At 36.3% G+C, this 16,700-nt stretch overlaps 1 protein-coding gene and 1 long non-coding RNA gene across 3 annotated transcripts in view; one reads left to right on the top strand and one right to left on the bottom strand.

Annotated features, from left to right (window-relative positions):
• Positions 1-11,332, bottom strand: part of BRINP3 (BMP/retinoic acid inducible neural specific 3) — a 407,590-nt gene extending 396,258 nt beyond the window's left edge. Inside the window, exon 1 of one of the 2 annotated variants that reach the window (XM_034667184.1) lies at positions 11,124-11,332. The gene's annotated coding sequence lies outside the window, so the exon portion shown is untranslated. Of the gene's footprint in view, positions 1-9,368; positions 9,647-11,123 lie in introns of those variants that run through there. The other variant, XM_034667185.1, reaches the window with a different exon arrangement.
• Positions 11,333-11,882: 550 nt separating this feature from the next.
• On the top strand, positions 11,883-14,616 carry LOC109490755. Its single transcript, XR_002144142.2, has 3 exons — positions 11,883-12,275; positions 12,732-12,790; positions 13,999-14,616. It is a non-coding gene; the product is annotated as an uncharacterized LOC109490755 (long non-coding RNA).
• The last annotated feature ends 2,084 nt before the right edge of the window (positions 14,617-16,700 follow it).

Raw genomic sequence — 16,700 nt, 5'->3', positions numbered from 1 at the left:
AATAAGGTAACATTTAAGGGCGCCTGGGTGGCTCAGTCGTTAAGCATCTGCCTTTGGCTCAGGGCATGATCCCATCATTCTGGGATCGAGCCCCACATCAGGCTCCTCTGCTGGGAGCCTGCTTCTTCCTCTCCCATTCCCCCTGCTTGTGTTCCCTCTCTAGCTGGCTGTCTCTCTCTCTGTCAAATAAATAAATAAAATCTTTGAAAAAAATAAAAATAAATAAAAATAAGCTAACATTTAAAAACAAAACAAAACAAATAATGATAAAATATCAACTAAGTCATTACTCTGAGAACTGTTATGGTTTTATTTGCACCACTGTCCTGGTTCCTACATTTCTCTTTAATAATAATAAAGCTCTGGATAGAAAATGCATTCTTTATTGACCTATCTCGATACTGAGGAATATGACAATCTTCTTCTCTCAAAGAGAATTGTATTTGTAATATCAAAATTGGACATGTGTGAAAATAAAACAAGTGGCCAAGAATTAAAATTGCCTTGGTGGATTAATTAAAACAAAATGTACTACAAATAGCAAAAAAACTGTAAGCCTCTTAGGCACAATTATTGTATCTTTTCATTGTTATATCCCCAAGGTTTACCCCAGTGCACACCATTGATCCTACATTCAATACATACTTTTTAAAAAGAACCAAACTAACAACAAAAAGAGGTGATGTACAATATGCAAACCAATCCAGCAACAAGCAGTTAAATTTTTATCTACTATTCTCTAATGCCCTCTAAACCACCATCTAATAAAGCATGGCAGAACTCTCCATGTTTCTCACTGAAGAATGCACATCTTACCATTTGCCAAAGATGCTGGGATGGCCAATATTTTCACGTGGTAGCTAGCCCTGTATTGTCTGATATTGCTCATATATTCTAGCTTGTCTAAACTCTTTTCTAACAATATGTTTTATTTTCCCCCAACATATGATTTTGAAAACATCTTATATTCTCAAGGACCATTCTTGTCACTATATTACTTTAACTTCTAAAATAGCTCAAATTGTCTTCAAACTTAGAAAGTTATAAAGAAATTAAGATACTAAATTTCAAAAGAAAAGCCAAGTAAAGGGTGCCTTGGGTGGCTCGGTCTGTTGGGTGTCTGACTCCTGACTTTGGCTCAGGTCATGATCTGGGGGTTTTGGGATGGAGCCCCACACTGGGCTCTGTGCTGAGTGGGGAACTTGCTTAAGATTATCTCTCTCCCTCTCCTTCTACCCCTCACCCTGCTCATGCTCTCTCTCTGTGTCTCTGTCTCTCTAAAATAAATAAATCTTTTAAAAAAAATAAAGCAAAACAAATTTATATGAAAATTTATATTCTTGAAAAGAATTTTTATACAAAAAAGCCAGATTTTGAAGGCTACCATAATAAAGCATAAATGGGACATCACTATGTCTAACATATAGACACTACTGGGTATTAGCTATACCCAGCATATCATGTACACACTAGGGGTAATTTTTTAAATCACGTCATCTGAACTTGTCAGAAATTACCTTCTAAATAATAATCATAGAATCAATGTTATGGGAATTACCTGAAACCAAAATTTGGTAATAAATAAATTTTAATGAACAGTTAATAGCTGTCTAGTTTCAAACCCTGAGTAAATAGATTGCCAGCTTCAGTTTAGACCTCCACAAATCTATATCTAAAATAGGGTAAAACATGTTAAGTTTTTGTCACTTTTGTGATGGAAGAATCATGAAGGGAGCTAGCTAAAACTCTTACTTACCTTACTGACTCAATATTATTGATGAGAAATAAATATTTTTAATAGTTGACCACAGCCATTTATGTGAAGGTGCTCATTCTTTAAATCAGAATTGATTTTCTGAAATAGCAGCTGTCAAGGATAGGTTTAAAAAGTAAGAATGACATGAGTGGTCTTTCATATTCTTTCTGGCCTATCTTTGCATGATTGTAAAACATCTACATTTCATGGATGGATGACAGATACAAATGAAGAACTGCTCGAGTTCTGAGAGGAAACATGGATGCTCGAAACTACTCTTACACATAGTTTTGTCACCATTCAAACATAATTAGCCAAAATATAAAGAAAGCTATACAATTAAAACATCAAGGAGTGCCTGGGTGGCTCAGCCGGTTGAGGGCCCAACTCTTGAGGTCATGATCTCAGGGTCGTGGGTCCAGCCTTGTGATGGGCTCTACACTCAGTGGGGAGTCTACTTGGCATTTTCTCTAAAATTCTCTCTCTTTCCCTAAAAAAAAAATAATAAAAATAAAAAAAATAAAATGTCAATAATCTGTCCTTGATCTAAAAATTCTCAAATAAGGAGTGATAGATTAGAAAAATCTGTGTGTTCCAGGAAAAGAGGCTTATAAATCCACAAGCTATGTCTCCACTCAAAGGAGAGAAAGATGCTTAAAATAAGTATTTCATCAAAAAAGAAGTTTTAAATTTAGTTTTAAAAGATATGTGGAGTGCATCTTAAGAAATTCCTCAGGAGTCCCTTTTCCTCAGCTATAAATTTTAATTCACAGAGAAGACTGGATTCACTTTGCTTAGTTCACAATGTAAAAATGAAAATGTTGTTTTTGTGTAATTGTTGAAACTTTTCATAAGTACAAAAGAATACATCTGACAAACTGGAAAACACACATCCCATAATAATTCAAGAAAGTTTTTTAATTAAAATTAACAAGTTGTTTAAAAACTCCATTTGGAGTGAAATTAGTAAAAAGGAACAAAAAAATACTTTCTAGTTGTTACTGTTGTTGATTGGTAATAGGTAGATCCTTTTTATTCTATTTTGGAAACTTCTGTTCTGCCACGTTTTTCCATAGTATAATCTCCAAAACACTATTTACCATGTTTATAAAATGTACTTAACTTTGTCTTTGTATATTAGTCACAGGTCTAAATGAATAATCAAAAATGTTATTACTATAAATGAGTCATTCAATTTAAATGTTTTGTGTAAGCTATGCTTAGTCTATATGTTAATCTTTGGTATTATATAAGAAAATGTTGAGAAAAGCATGAGTTAATTATCTAAAGGGATCACTTTTTACAACTTTGCTGCAATATTTATGAAGCCTTTAATGATTTTCTTCTAAAAATTTAAACTCTGTTTATTATTTAACAGGTGTTTACTTCTGAAAAAAACTGTTCTATCATCTATTTACATTTAGAGGGTTTTTCATACCATCAGAAATGTTGCCATACTAAAGACATGAAAGACACTTAAATGTATTGTCTCCACCAGGACTTTCTGATTGAATTAATTTTGTTCTATATTTACTTTAGCTACAACAGAAAAAGCTTCTGCACACAGTATTGAGTTGCATATCTGAAAGCAGTTAAGAAAAACTTGTATCCTAAAAGGATATGTCTATCAAAGATAATACAAATTACGAAGAACACATTATACACAACATATGTGATTCTGTAATATGATATTTGATTGAAACCATGCTTCAATTTTTAAATTTATTTTTTAGTTAGATTTAATCACTTTCCCAAACTACCTTGCATTTGCGGACATCATCTGGCATGTTTTAAAGAAAATGTCTTCCAGTCGTGAGAATGAGTGTTTAGTGAATCTATAAAGTAGCAGTGTGCTTATATTCTGGCCACTATTTGACACCAAAAATCTAAAATGCATGTGCACTCAGTTCTGCTCTTCCCAAGGCAAGATTGTTTTTTAATAGTGCAATATTCTGGAGATAGCTTTTAAAATTAACAAAATGCAAGACTCCAGAAAAGTTAATAAAAAACAGCTCAATCCTGATGAGGTTGGCTGATATTCACAGAAATCAGGAAGAATAAGTCCATCTATAAGTATTCTTTCACAATAACTCTCTAATGGAATTTAAATGAAACACACCATTATGAGACAATAATTCTTATATAGCAGAGAGCTACAATACATTCGAATGTAATGTTAACATATTTATTAATTTAATCAATAAATGGGTATTTTATAGATTTAATTTGCTGGAACTATAACATGGTAGCTTCTTTATTAGCTATTAAATGAAATTTGTTATGCTTTGGGTGCTTTCAAAGGCATCTACATCTGAGTAAATTAGGGTTTAGGCATTAAAACAAACACTCCTAAAATATGAATTATAAATAAAAATAGGTTTAACTGAGGATAAACACAGTTTTAACTGTAAATTTAATAAAAAATAAAAAATATGAGAAATCATACATTGTGTTTAAGAAATAACAATGAATATGGAGGAGTAAGAATCTATAAGACTTCTCAATTTTTTAGGATGCATGTCATTTTTCCATATCTGAATTTATACTTTCTTGGTTAAAAATAAATATCTTAAAAAAAACACAACTATTTGTTTTATGATAAATACCTAGGAATCCAGTCAACTCATTAAAATATATTAGTTTTGTCTTCAAACTTAGGAGAAAAGAAATTGGTTAGAGAATCATAATTGTGTTTATTTCAATTATAGAACATCAACTAGTTATTCATGATTTGTTACTTTGAATACAAAATTGAAAAATATCTCAGAACTGTATGCATAAATACTTTATTTCATATATGAAGTAAGAAGAGTGGATTCATAGTTTATGAAATCATTATCTATAGAGACTTTGTAACTGGATAGGTTTACATATGAGTAATTGGATACCAATATTCTTAATAACTCATCAAATATGTCCTGAAATGATAGTAATGAAAGCTTTGAAATGTTATTGATGAAGATATTTGATGACCAGTATAAAATGGTTAGAGTGACTATTTGATATCACTCAAAGAAAGAAAGAAAGAGAGAAGAAAGAAAGAGAAAGAAAGAAAGAAAGAAAGAAAGAAAGAAAGAAAGAAAGAAAGAAAGAAAGAAAGAAAGAAAAAACTTCCAGATATATTTTCAGTAGAAAGGTCATTAGCATTCATGATAAAATTTCATCTTTAGAGAATCTTTTTTTCTACACTAGAATAAACATTATTATACTATCCCCTTCTTTTAACAATCCATTAGCAATCAATAATATTCAAACACAAATTATTTTTTTGTTTTCCTTTAGAACTTATGAATTGTAAATATTAAAATCATAAAACCATATAGCAGTGAATGGAGAAACTGCTCAGAGTTAAATTCCTAAATGTCTAAATGAAAATATCCAAGTAGTTGCTAAATTAAAACATCAACAATGCCAGATGTCTCCTAATTTATTCTGGTAAACTGAATATTAGTTAATAAATGATGTTCAAAAAGTCTGACATTTTTTGCATTTTTCCATTTTTAAAGTTGCTACATGTGAATATTTTTATCTTGTTTCAATTAGACAGACAGGAATCATCAGGTCATTCGTATAAATTTGCTAAGAAATCAGACTCTCCTTTCACTAAATGATACTGAAAAGTTAATCAAGAGTAACTATTTTTGTAAATGTGACTATTGTCCCAGAACTACATTAAAGCCAAGGTAAATATAATGTAATTAAGAACTAATGTGCCTCAGGCAATGTATTCTTGAACTTTTGTTTTGTTTTTTAGCTACACAATATCAAAACAAACAGAAAATATTTTTAAACTCATTAGACACCGTAACACCATAGACCAAGAATGTTTGATACTAATATTTAAAAAAATAAAAGTTGTCAACATCATTACTTTTTCATGGAAAGAGAACTTTATCCAAAAAGACAAAAAAAATTAAATGTAAATGGTATCTTTCAAAATACACTGTTTTCATTGCATGTTTGTCTATTTAAAGCATCTTCATCTCTTATGTCATTTATCTATAACAACTCTATAAAGTAGATAATATTTTCCCCCGTATGAGAGTTGAGGAAAATAAATGAAGAGTGGTCAAGAAATTTCACTAGGATCATATTTAGGAGGTAGAACTAGAATCAACATTGAGGAAAGTATCCTAAACCCATCTCACTCTACTTTTCACAATAACCCACCACTAGGGACAGACAGAAAAATGTTAAGAATCTTAGAGGCCTACCTCATTAATCATAAGTCTTAATCACAATATCCAAAAATCTTTGTGATATTTTTTCATGAAAGATAAATTTGTACTCAACATGTCACAGATTGGTATTACATTCCTGTTTGTATCTGAACTTCAAACTAATAACCAATTTTTTAGATTACTGAAATTGTAGGTATTTCTTCTAGTCAGAAACTGCTTATTTTAGAGATAATATGAGAAAAATCAACGTAACAGGGAATATAGGAAACTGAAGCATAGGTTGATAACAAAGTATCAAAGTTCTGAAGTCCTACCAGTTAAGTTCTTTGCACTTGTAGAGAGAAACACACAAAGGCACTATTCTGAAAAGAAATTCCATTTTTTATTTAAAGAACACACAAATCTAGTAGTGAGGTTAATTTTATGTATGCATGTGTATATATAGTACACACGCACACATACACACTCACAAACACACACATACACACTCACAAACACACACATTCTTTTAGAATCCCAAGGTTTCTTCCTACTTAGGTTTGATTTACTTAACTGTAATATACTAATCATTTTGCATGAAGAAAATCAAGAGGTACTGTATTTTATTTAAAAAAATCTACATTTTCATTATAATGTTGACTTTAGGAAAATATTTCATGAGAGCCTAGAATTACATATTATCTGATTAAATGATAAATGAAATCAATCATTTGTATCGTGTCTATTTCATTTGGAAAACATTATTAAAGCAATGTAGATTTAAATAAATACTTTCTCCACCCACCCAAAAGTGGGCGTTCACACACACACACACACACACACACACACACACACACTGAGCATGTTCACTACATTAAAACTCCAGAAGGTAAAATGCCAAAGAATTGAGGAATTGGAACTCCCTGACAAATTACTCTCTACTGAAGTAACAACTACCTCCTGCCTCAAACTCCCTTTTAAGAAAAGCACTATAACTTTGCAATTTTATGAGCCAAAGTTTCAATTATTCTTCTTATATTTTCAAGGTGTTATCAGTGAGCCTTACAAGCAGAAAAATTATTGATCAGGGATCCACGTCAATAAATGTGAGTACTATAAATATTTCCCGAGAAAATCTTAAAGAGTACAATTTCTTAGAGAAGAGAAAGTGTTAGAAATAAATGGAATAGTTTTAGGATTGTGTTTTATTTTTTGCCTCGTTATGTGGGGACTCCAGACTCCTTCAGCATGTAAGCAAAACATAGCAAAATATTATCAATAATAATAACAAAACTTCACACATTCAAAATATGTGTTCTCCTTTTAATTAAGTTTTTTGTTAAATCTAAATAGAAGAAATCTATTGACTACTAACATTATACATCTAAAAATTTGGAATTTATAAAAGCTTTATTTATGGGTGATTTACTACTATTTTCTAAATTTATTTTTTCAGTTTCCAACTGGCTTTCCGAGATCAAAAATTTCTATACTGGGGTCACGTATAACATAGCCTTAGGGCAAGCTCTTTTCTTATCCTGTTTGAAAACCCAACCAACCCCCACCCCAAGATTTTTTTTTTGAAACTGATTAAATAATAAGGCTGTAACCCACTAAACGTTTCTCTCAAGTAGTCAGAATTAAATTGCTACTTCAAGATGCCCTTTATAATTCTCCAATCGTCCTTATATTAAGGTCTGTGACCTTAACAAGAAGCACTATTTCAAGGCATTTCTGCAACTACTATTTTACATACTTCATTAGGGTTATGCATCCCTTCCTCCAACTCTGTACCCTCCCCATTTCTTCCTCTCACCTCTGCCCAGTTTATGATTTTTGTAACATTATTAAGCATGTAAATGAATGCAAGTTAAACATTTAAATGGACTTAAAGGGTTCACCAACATGAATACTAAGAAGTTATGCATCAAAGCAGAACCATCGGAGAATACGTGTATCCCATCGCTTGAATCAGGGAAAAATTATCCCAGGATGGGTCAAATACAGGTTATATGATTATCAATAAAATATAGACATTCAGTCCTTACCTGCTTAACTGCATGATGACAAAGGAATCTAAACAGCATGCAAAAAGTCTCAAAATTCTGAATCATCTGTCTTCGAAGCTGCTGTGACAGTTTATACCTTGATGCTTTCTCCCTGGCTTACATACATTTGACTGGCTAGAATATGTGTAAGCAATACTAGGGTTATTTTGCAACCCCAGTCACCTCTTCCTCTTTTCAAGCCTCTGGTTGGCATCTCACACAGCTCGAAACAGGCATCTTATCTTCGGAGGTAGAGCCTCCCCAGCGTTTCCCAAACGGATTCCCATTAGAAGGAGGTCCCTGCTCTAAATGGCTGATCACGTTCTCGACCTGCTGCAGAGTAAAATACTCCGGTTCAACTCTTGGGGACCAGGAGAACAGCCATCAGAGACTTACACTCTCTGCCACTGCTTGGCTGTAGAACCAGCAGTAATCGGCGGCCAAGAAGCACCACCCCCTCTCGGGTGGACACCAAGGGGAGCGCTCTCAGTCCCAGATCCTCCTACTTCCCACCCCACCTCCAGAAAACGGGAAACAGAAAAATAAAAGCCCAACTTGAAAGTGGGTCTAACATAAGCCAAACGGTTCCCAACCTCACTCTTTGCTTTAACTTCAACCTTATATTCCAAGCTCCAGCTCCAATTTGAAATCCAACTCTCTTTCCCCCACCCCACCTCCCCCAGATTCTTGCGAGTTGGTGAAGGCAGAGAGGGAATGACGGCCAGTAATACTTTAACACAGAGCCTGAGAAGTCAGTTAGCAAGTGTAAGCCCAACTAAGCAGCTTAGGGGGGTGAAGACGGCTATTATGGTTTTATAAAGCAGGCATGCTGAAAAGCCGTCATTTATTAGTCTCAGGTATAGCTCATTAAAAATAATAAAAATAAATAAATAAATAAATAAATAAATAAAGCAAGCAAATGCAAATGCAAATGCAGAAGGGCGTTGATAAGAGTCAAGAGCTCCCAAGTCTGTGCTTTCAGACAGAAAAGAGGTTTTGCTCCAGTTTGGCCTGAGGCAGGCTGGAAATGGAGCGGGAGGCACGGAGGCAGCCCCCCTGCGCGCCCCACGCTCAGGGGCTGCAAATGCCCACCCCAGCCCAGCGCACCGCAGGGCTGAGTGCGGAGCCTGCGCCAGCCCGGCAGAGTGGGGGACCCAGTCCCTGCCCACGGCGCCATCCCCACACCCAGCCCCGAGCCCACCGCCAGCCAGGCAACCGGGCACCTCGTCCGCGTTCCCCGCGCCCAGGTGGCTTAGGCGTTGCTGGGAGCTGCGGAGAAACCTCCGGGCACGGTCGCCTGTTGATAGCCCTCTGGTTAAGCGTCCTTGGCGGCAGAGCCTCTCAGACGTAACTGTCCCCTCACAAGCTTGAGTTTCAGGCTATCCTAGAGCAAAGCGCACTTACCTAACACCGCACGTCTGGGCTGTACTGGAGTAGACGAGGTTAAGAAGAAAAGGTCTGACTGCCCTGAAAGTTGCGTTTTTTGGTTTTGTTTTGGGGGTTGTTGCTGTTGTTTTTTTTAACCCCCCTCCTTCCACCTTTGCGCAATAGCAGCAGTCCTCCAAAGAGGATATTTGAATTGGTGAATTATGCTAAGCCCTTGTTTCTTCAACTAAAGTCACGGCGGCGGATGGCACTTGTCACAGGACGACCAGACTAGGAAGGAGACCAGGTAGAAACTAGTGACGGGTGAGGGGCGCCAAGTGGTGCGGACCACAGTCTCAGCCCTGTTCTGATGGGCTGGCGGTGGGAGCCAAGGGGGGAAAGCCCTTGAATCCTGAGAGTGGGGGATGGGGTGACGCTGCAGCTGGAGTACTTTTATGTCTGGAAGCTAAAAGGGCTTTTGAATTTAAAAAAGCATTACTTAGGTTGTCGCGTCAGCCATCAATGAGGACAGGCATAGTTCTTTCTGAGAAATTAGAAAAATAGAGAGAGAGGGAAAAAAAATGGAAAAAGAAAGGAGAATGAAGGAAGAAAAGACATAAGGAAAGAAAGAAAAAAAAAAAAAGCTTAAACAATAGGTTCTCACCTCCGTCCATCCCAATGAAGAGAAATGTTGCAGAAACCAGGAACTTGATCTGATGGGGGCTGGGCATGGTGGGGGGGTGTCACAGAGAAAACCCTAAAACCTTCGTATGCATTAGAGATTGCAATACACGCAGTCTTGACATTTAATTAATACCATGTCCTTGTCAATATATGAAGTAAAAGCTAAGATTTAAATGTTCCTCAACATACCTATACTTAAAGGGGAAGTGATAATCATAACTGTCAGTTAAGCCATAAAAGATGTTCATAAAAGCAAAAAACAGTGACATATTAACATACTTATTAAAAATTGAGTCTGGGGGTTGAACGAGTGTGAAGAGTGAGGCAATTAAATTTTTCATACAAAGTCTGTCCCTGATTTTCAATTTATTAGAACCAAGATAATCAGTGCTTTCTTCCGATAGCTCTCTTCCTCTGAAATGCGCACTCTGTGTCCAATTAGCTGTTCACCAGCTAAATTCACAAAATCAGAAATGTACTAAATATGATGCCTGAATTGAAATACAATGTCCAAAATAACATGTTCATGTGTGATTTGGGATATTATAAGAATAAAATGGTGCACTTAAAACTCCCACTCTTCTTACCATAGAGTGGCTTTTAGTGCATAGTGCCTTGCTAAACCCATAAAAATACACTTTACAAAAGTCCTCCTTCAGTCATGTAATTGCTTGCAATGAGCAAATGCTGACCTGAACAACCTTCTGAAGATCAGAGACTAGTGAACTTTCTCGGACCCTGAAATTGTCAGAAGGTTTCTTTTAAGCCTACTCTTAGATAAACATATAAAATTTGACCTTTCAAATGGCACAAGAATGTGTGCCAAGAAGCATTAATGGGAGGGGGGAGGGATAGTTAATGTTTCCTATAACCTGTAATATAAATGAGGACAGAAATAAATAATATAAAAGGTGATCGGATGATTCATTACATGGGCTATATCTTAGTAGCACAATTTCAACTAATATACTAATTAATGAACAGCCACATAGATCTTTGAGTTCGGAAAGTAACAAAAATACCTTAAAAAATGAGATAGTGCCGAAACAAAGCTTATTAAAAATAATACTAGCAATAAGTTTCTAATTAAATATGAGGAGAATAACTTACCAGAGGACATTTCAGGAAGCAAGATGACTGTGAGAAAAATATATCCATGATGCAAACAGATATTCCATGATCTTCCAAATCAAGGTAGTGATGAGCTGCAGGGTGGTGGAACTTTGAAAAAATCAGCAGTTCCTGGTGGCATGTAACCAACTACAAACCAGTTACACAGAAAGCCATGAACCCCCAAGGAAAAGAAACAAAATGTGAAAGAGGTGCCTTTTATTTTGGGGGGTGGGGGGGCTTATTTGTAATGATCCTTAGGCAGACAAAGTGAAAATTTACTGACTGTACATGCCCATACAGTGCAGGGAAATAGAAGCTGTGTAACCCCAGAGAACAGGAGGTGAAAAACAGATAAATTTGCAAAGAGAAGTAAAAGGATGTGTTGAAGACAGATAAAGAGAGAACTAGTGAGCAAGGCTGTAGTCATCCTGATAGATACAGCAGCAAGAATGATTTAGGCTGCTGGGAAGGATCCAATGAGAATTCAAGAGGGCACTGCTTCGGAAATCCTGCTCTGATCTTCCCACTCTCAGTTCTTTAAGAGTTACCTGCGTTGGGAACATTATTATTAGGATTAATAGTATTCCATCAGTGTATTTCACTAGGATTTCCCTTGAACTCTTTCACTCGCAGCAACTGAGGGAGGCGTAGTAAGGAAGCCCAAAACAACCAACGCCCCCAAATAAACCACTGTGGTCACTTTAGGATGACCAAATCATCAGCGATTTGCATGGGGTGGGGGGGGGGATCGAAGGGCTGAAGATGCGGGTGAGGCCGAGTCGCCGGGCGCTCTCGGGGGCGCTGTGCCGGAGGCTTGGGCAAGGGGGCCCGGAGCCCTGATTACAAGCTGCAGCGGCGGCAGCAGGAGCCCTCCCAGGTCCTGTTTTCTTGGAGAATTCTGCAGCCCGCGACTCAAGGCAATTCACTTCCACCCGAAACCTCAGCTCCAAATGCCTTGTTTTAGAAGCTAGAGCTTTAGAACCTCCGCTTTCTGGGAGAGCGGGTGACAGGCTGTGAGGCTCTCGCGTCCCCTCTGATTCCTGCAGTTACCGAGGAGGGAGAGTATGCTAGAAATGGCTTTGCTGCTGAATGCATTATCTTGCCATTTTCGTATCCCGATACAGCACACACGATCGCCTGATCGATGGGGTAAGATTAGCTTTATTCCTTCTCTATTTTCCTCTCCATGGTCCCATCCCTTCTCTAAGCCCAAACCCGAAACCCAAATCCTAGGTGTTTCTCTCTCTCTCTCTCTCTCTCTCTCTCTGTCTCGTTCAATTGAAGAACTTCCCTTTCCTCTTTGAAACCTACTTCCCCCGGGGAATTGCTTGTGTGACTGAGGGGCTGGTAATTCTCTTTGTAGATGATTTATATTTTGGCTGTGAAATGATTCCCCCCTCGCCACCCTCGGTACCCTCCTTAGAGAAGATCCCTCCCTCCCCATGGGTTCACTCTCCGAGCTTGGATCTGGATGAAGAGCGCTGTGGGAGTCTTTTGCCCTCTGCTCTATCTTCCTCTGGATCCTGAAGCTTAAACATTATCCACCCCCCGCCCCTCTTTTTGGAAATAGGAGGGAAAGGTAGAGTGGAAATTGATTTCTTGCAGAGACTGAGGCGCCGAATGATAGAGGGAATAAACATTTGCCCTGGATAAAAATGTTCTTGGTAAGTAATCTTATTTTCTGCGGTTGAAAAGGAAACACATTCCTTCTCACTGCCCCAACCCCCACTCCATTCATTTATTTGCTCTCTGTATGTAAATCACGAGCTGGGTCAGTGGAAATTTTCTTTTCCTCCTTCCTAGGAGAATAGGAGCATGTAAGGGTGAATTTGAACTAGGGGGCTTTTAAGAAGGCAATATGAAGGCTTTAAGGCTCTTCATTTCTTACACTGAAAACCTACACACAGGTAAAGCTGATTTCTGCTTGCTTGCTGGAAGAGTATTTAAATACCTCCTTTATTTCTCACTGTCTTTTCTTTCTGAAAATAAAAATAGTTAAAGGTAGTAGCCCCATGTCCAAGATTTTCATATTCCTTGGCCGTGTTCTAAAATTCCATTCCAGAAATCAGAATGTGTATTAAGTTAAAGCTTAATAAGTAAGCTTTAAGCTAAAGCTGAGTTAAAACTATAGTGCCCCTTACTAATGTGTACATCTTTGTTCCAATTCTTATACCAGATGCAAATTATTAGCATCTGAGATAGCTATTTGCATGTTGTGGTGATCCCTATAAATTCAGAAAGCCCTCTGGTTTTCTTGAGTCTATAGCACCCCCAGCTTGCCTTTGCTTATTATGTGAAGAGTGTAAAAGTGGGAGGAAGCCAAACAGCCCTGAATTGTGCTTACATCATATGTCACAAAGTGTGCAGAATAATACATCTTGCAAATTGTGTGAACTTGGTTTATCTAGTGTCAGCTAACCATTTGGATGTGAAAAACTAATGGAGACTTGCTCTAAGAGAACTTACTGCAATTTTGAGTTACAGAATATATTTTACTGGTGTAATATCTGTATTATTTTTTGCCTCCATTATTGTTATAGCTTGTACTATACTCCTCTTATTCCCAAATTTTAATGATAAAGAATAAGCTAAATTGCACAAAATTTATTCCTGATGTAAATAGGATGGCCTTAACTGAATCCAAAATATCTGATATTAAAATTCCATTGATAAGAATAGACTTCATTTCAGATCATCAGTTTTCTAGAAATCTACTAGGAAATCCCAGAAGAGAGATAGCCAAGTGTCATATTTCAACAGCAAAGCAAACTGTGAATGTGCTCAATCAAGTATCTATAGTCCTTATTACTATCAAAATTGTCCAGGAAAAAAATTTCATGTATGTATAACTTTTTTTTCTTTCTCTCCTTAGGCTGTGTTCCAGCCCTAATAAGGACCTAGAGCAGAAGTTTGTTTTCAGTCACCTAATTTTACCCAAAAGATTACTACGGTTGTTATGTCTGTGTTTTACACAGGCCGACAAGTGTTGATAGGGGGATCTGAGGTCCACACAAGGAGGATGACTATCCTGAATTAGATTTGTGACAAATTCAACCTTAACAATTGTGGTATAGAGAGAGCATACTTTTCATATACGATCTTCATATGCTGCCTAAGCCTACATACCTAAATTGCTATTCAAAGAAATACAGTTTATTGAGGACCAACCCGACTTAAGTTAGAAAATGTAACATTAAAATTCTTATTTTATGTGTGAAATAAATGTAAGTTTGCTGTTCTTTTAAATATTTGGAGAATAAAAAGTACAGGATAAAAACATTAATTTTGTGACCCATGGTTCCTTAAATTTAACATATTTCATAGCACTTAAAGTTTATTAAACTATTTAAGTATTTGAGGATTATATTAAATCATATGATGAAGTTTGATGAACTTCAAAATAGAGCCATAGGCTTTTACATCTCTCAGCTAGCTCTTACCTGGTTTGTACTTAGACCAGTCTCAAAAGTCACACATTTTAATTTTATACTGAGCATGTCTTTTCCTAGATAATCTCAAGGGTCATCTACTTAACTTAACACATTTTATCTCACTGGTATTGTTTTTGTTTGCTTTCCTGGCTTCTTCTTTCAAATGTATAGGTACCACCTAATATATTTCTTACTTATTAATCCACTAAAATGTCTAGTCTAAAAGCAATGTTCAAGGTATATTGTATTAGAGAAATTGCGAATCAATTGGCTTGTGAATAAAAATGTCAATGTGCTTTAGGTTGTTTTAACCTTAAATCAAATTTATAACAAAAATTTAGTAATAGAAGTAAACTCAAACTCTTTCTTGCATGCAAAAGAGAGTCAGTCATACATCACACACACGTGCATATATAATTTCCCTCATTAGAATATTTAAATTTATTCATTTTAGTCTCTGCTATATGTTTATTTTGGTTTTAGATCTTTTTCTTTGAAAGTGTCTAAAGTTTCTTAAATACCTAAGTGTGAAAGCATTTTCACGTCTTATTCCGTAAGATGAATATGCTGCTAAATAAACTGAGCCAATATATTTGAATCTCAAAATAATTACAACAGTCCCCTGCCTCATCCACAGAGGACATGTTTCAAGGCCCCAGCAGACACCTGAACCATAGATATTACAAACTCTAAATATATCATGTTTTTTCCTACACATACATACTATGATAAAGTTTAACATATATTAGGCACAGTAAGAGTTTAACAATATTAATAAAATAGAACAATTATAAAAATATGCTGTAATAAAAGTTACGTGAATGTGTCTCTCTCAAAATACTTATTGTACCATATCACCTTTTTTCTTCTTGTGATGTTGGAGATAATAAAATGTCTATGTGATGAGATGAAGTGAGGGAATGACATAGGCATTGTGACATAGCGTAAAGTTACTACTGACTTTCAGAGTACTGGTTAGAAGGGGATCATCAGTTTCCAGAAACTGAAGCTGCGTGTAGGGTAACTAAAATGCGGGAAAGTGAAACCAGAGATAGAAGGGACTACTGTATGTTGGAACTTGAAGGGACTTTAATGCCATTGAGTCTAACTCCTTCTTTATGATGAAGAAATTGAGAACTGGAGAGGTTAAGCGATTAGCGTAATCATGTACTAACTGGTAATCCGAGGAACTTTAAATTTAGTCTTCCTAACTTCTTAGCCAGTATTCATTGTAAATCAATTAAATTCTACCACTAGCTGCTAAAGCAGGTATTGTTTGAATCGGGATAAGGAATAGACGAAAGAGAAGGTGATACAAAGATGAACAAATTGCATCCTTCTTGGAGTTGATTTCGTTGACAACTAATACTCTCCATTGTAGAAAGTTTTTATTTCCCCATCATGTTTTACCCTCCTCAGCCCCCTGCTGTCCCTGCCCTCGATGATTAGGAAATATTTCTTAGTGTAATTTTATTTTCTCAGGAAAGATTCTTAGTGTTTTTGTACTTCACTGGGTTGTTCCCTAGACTATTAACATGCCTCCCCTCCCCATCTCCCACCCCTACCTTCAAGTGTAGACAATTCCAATCCCTGCAGTATCACACTCTATCATGTCACCTGCAGTTCTAGTTCTTTTTTTTTAAAGATTTTATTTATTTATTTGAAAGAGAGAGAGAGCATGAGAGGGGGAAGCATCAGAGAGAGAAGCAGACTCCGCGCTGAGCAGGGAGCCCAATGTGGGCTCTATACCGGGACTCTGGGATCATGACCTGAGCTGAAGGCAGATGCTTAACCGACTGAGCCACCCAGGAGTGCCTGCAGTTCTACTTTTTAAATTCTCTAGCATTATAAAAAATAAAACTGTATCAAGAGGAGAGTCATCTCAAAATAAGATGGTTAATTAGACTTACATCTGAAACCACACACACACGATATGAAATAAATGCAGAGACCAGGACAGTACATTGCGATGAGACATTATTGTGCAAAAAAAAAAAAAAAAAAAAAAAAAAAAGTCCATGTTCCACTAACAAAGGGCTTTCTTAATAGGAGAAAAGCTATAAAACTTCAGTTACTTAGGAATATTCACTTTTCTGGAGTGATTGAAGCCATTTTTCATTCTTTCATAGACATCAAAATCTGA

Source organism: Ailuropoda melanoleuca, chromosome 8 (genome assembly GCF_002007445.2).
Source record: "Ailuropoda melanoleuca isolate Jingjing chromosome 8, ASM200744v2, whole genome shotgun sequence".
Classification (NCBI taxonomy): domain Eukaryota; kingdom Metazoa; phylum Chordata; class Mammalia; order Carnivora; family Ursidae; genus Ailuropoda; species Ailuropoda melanoleuca.
The sequence above is the reverse complement of the archived record's forward strand: the minus strand, read 5'-3'. Positions and strand labels throughout refer to the sequence as shown.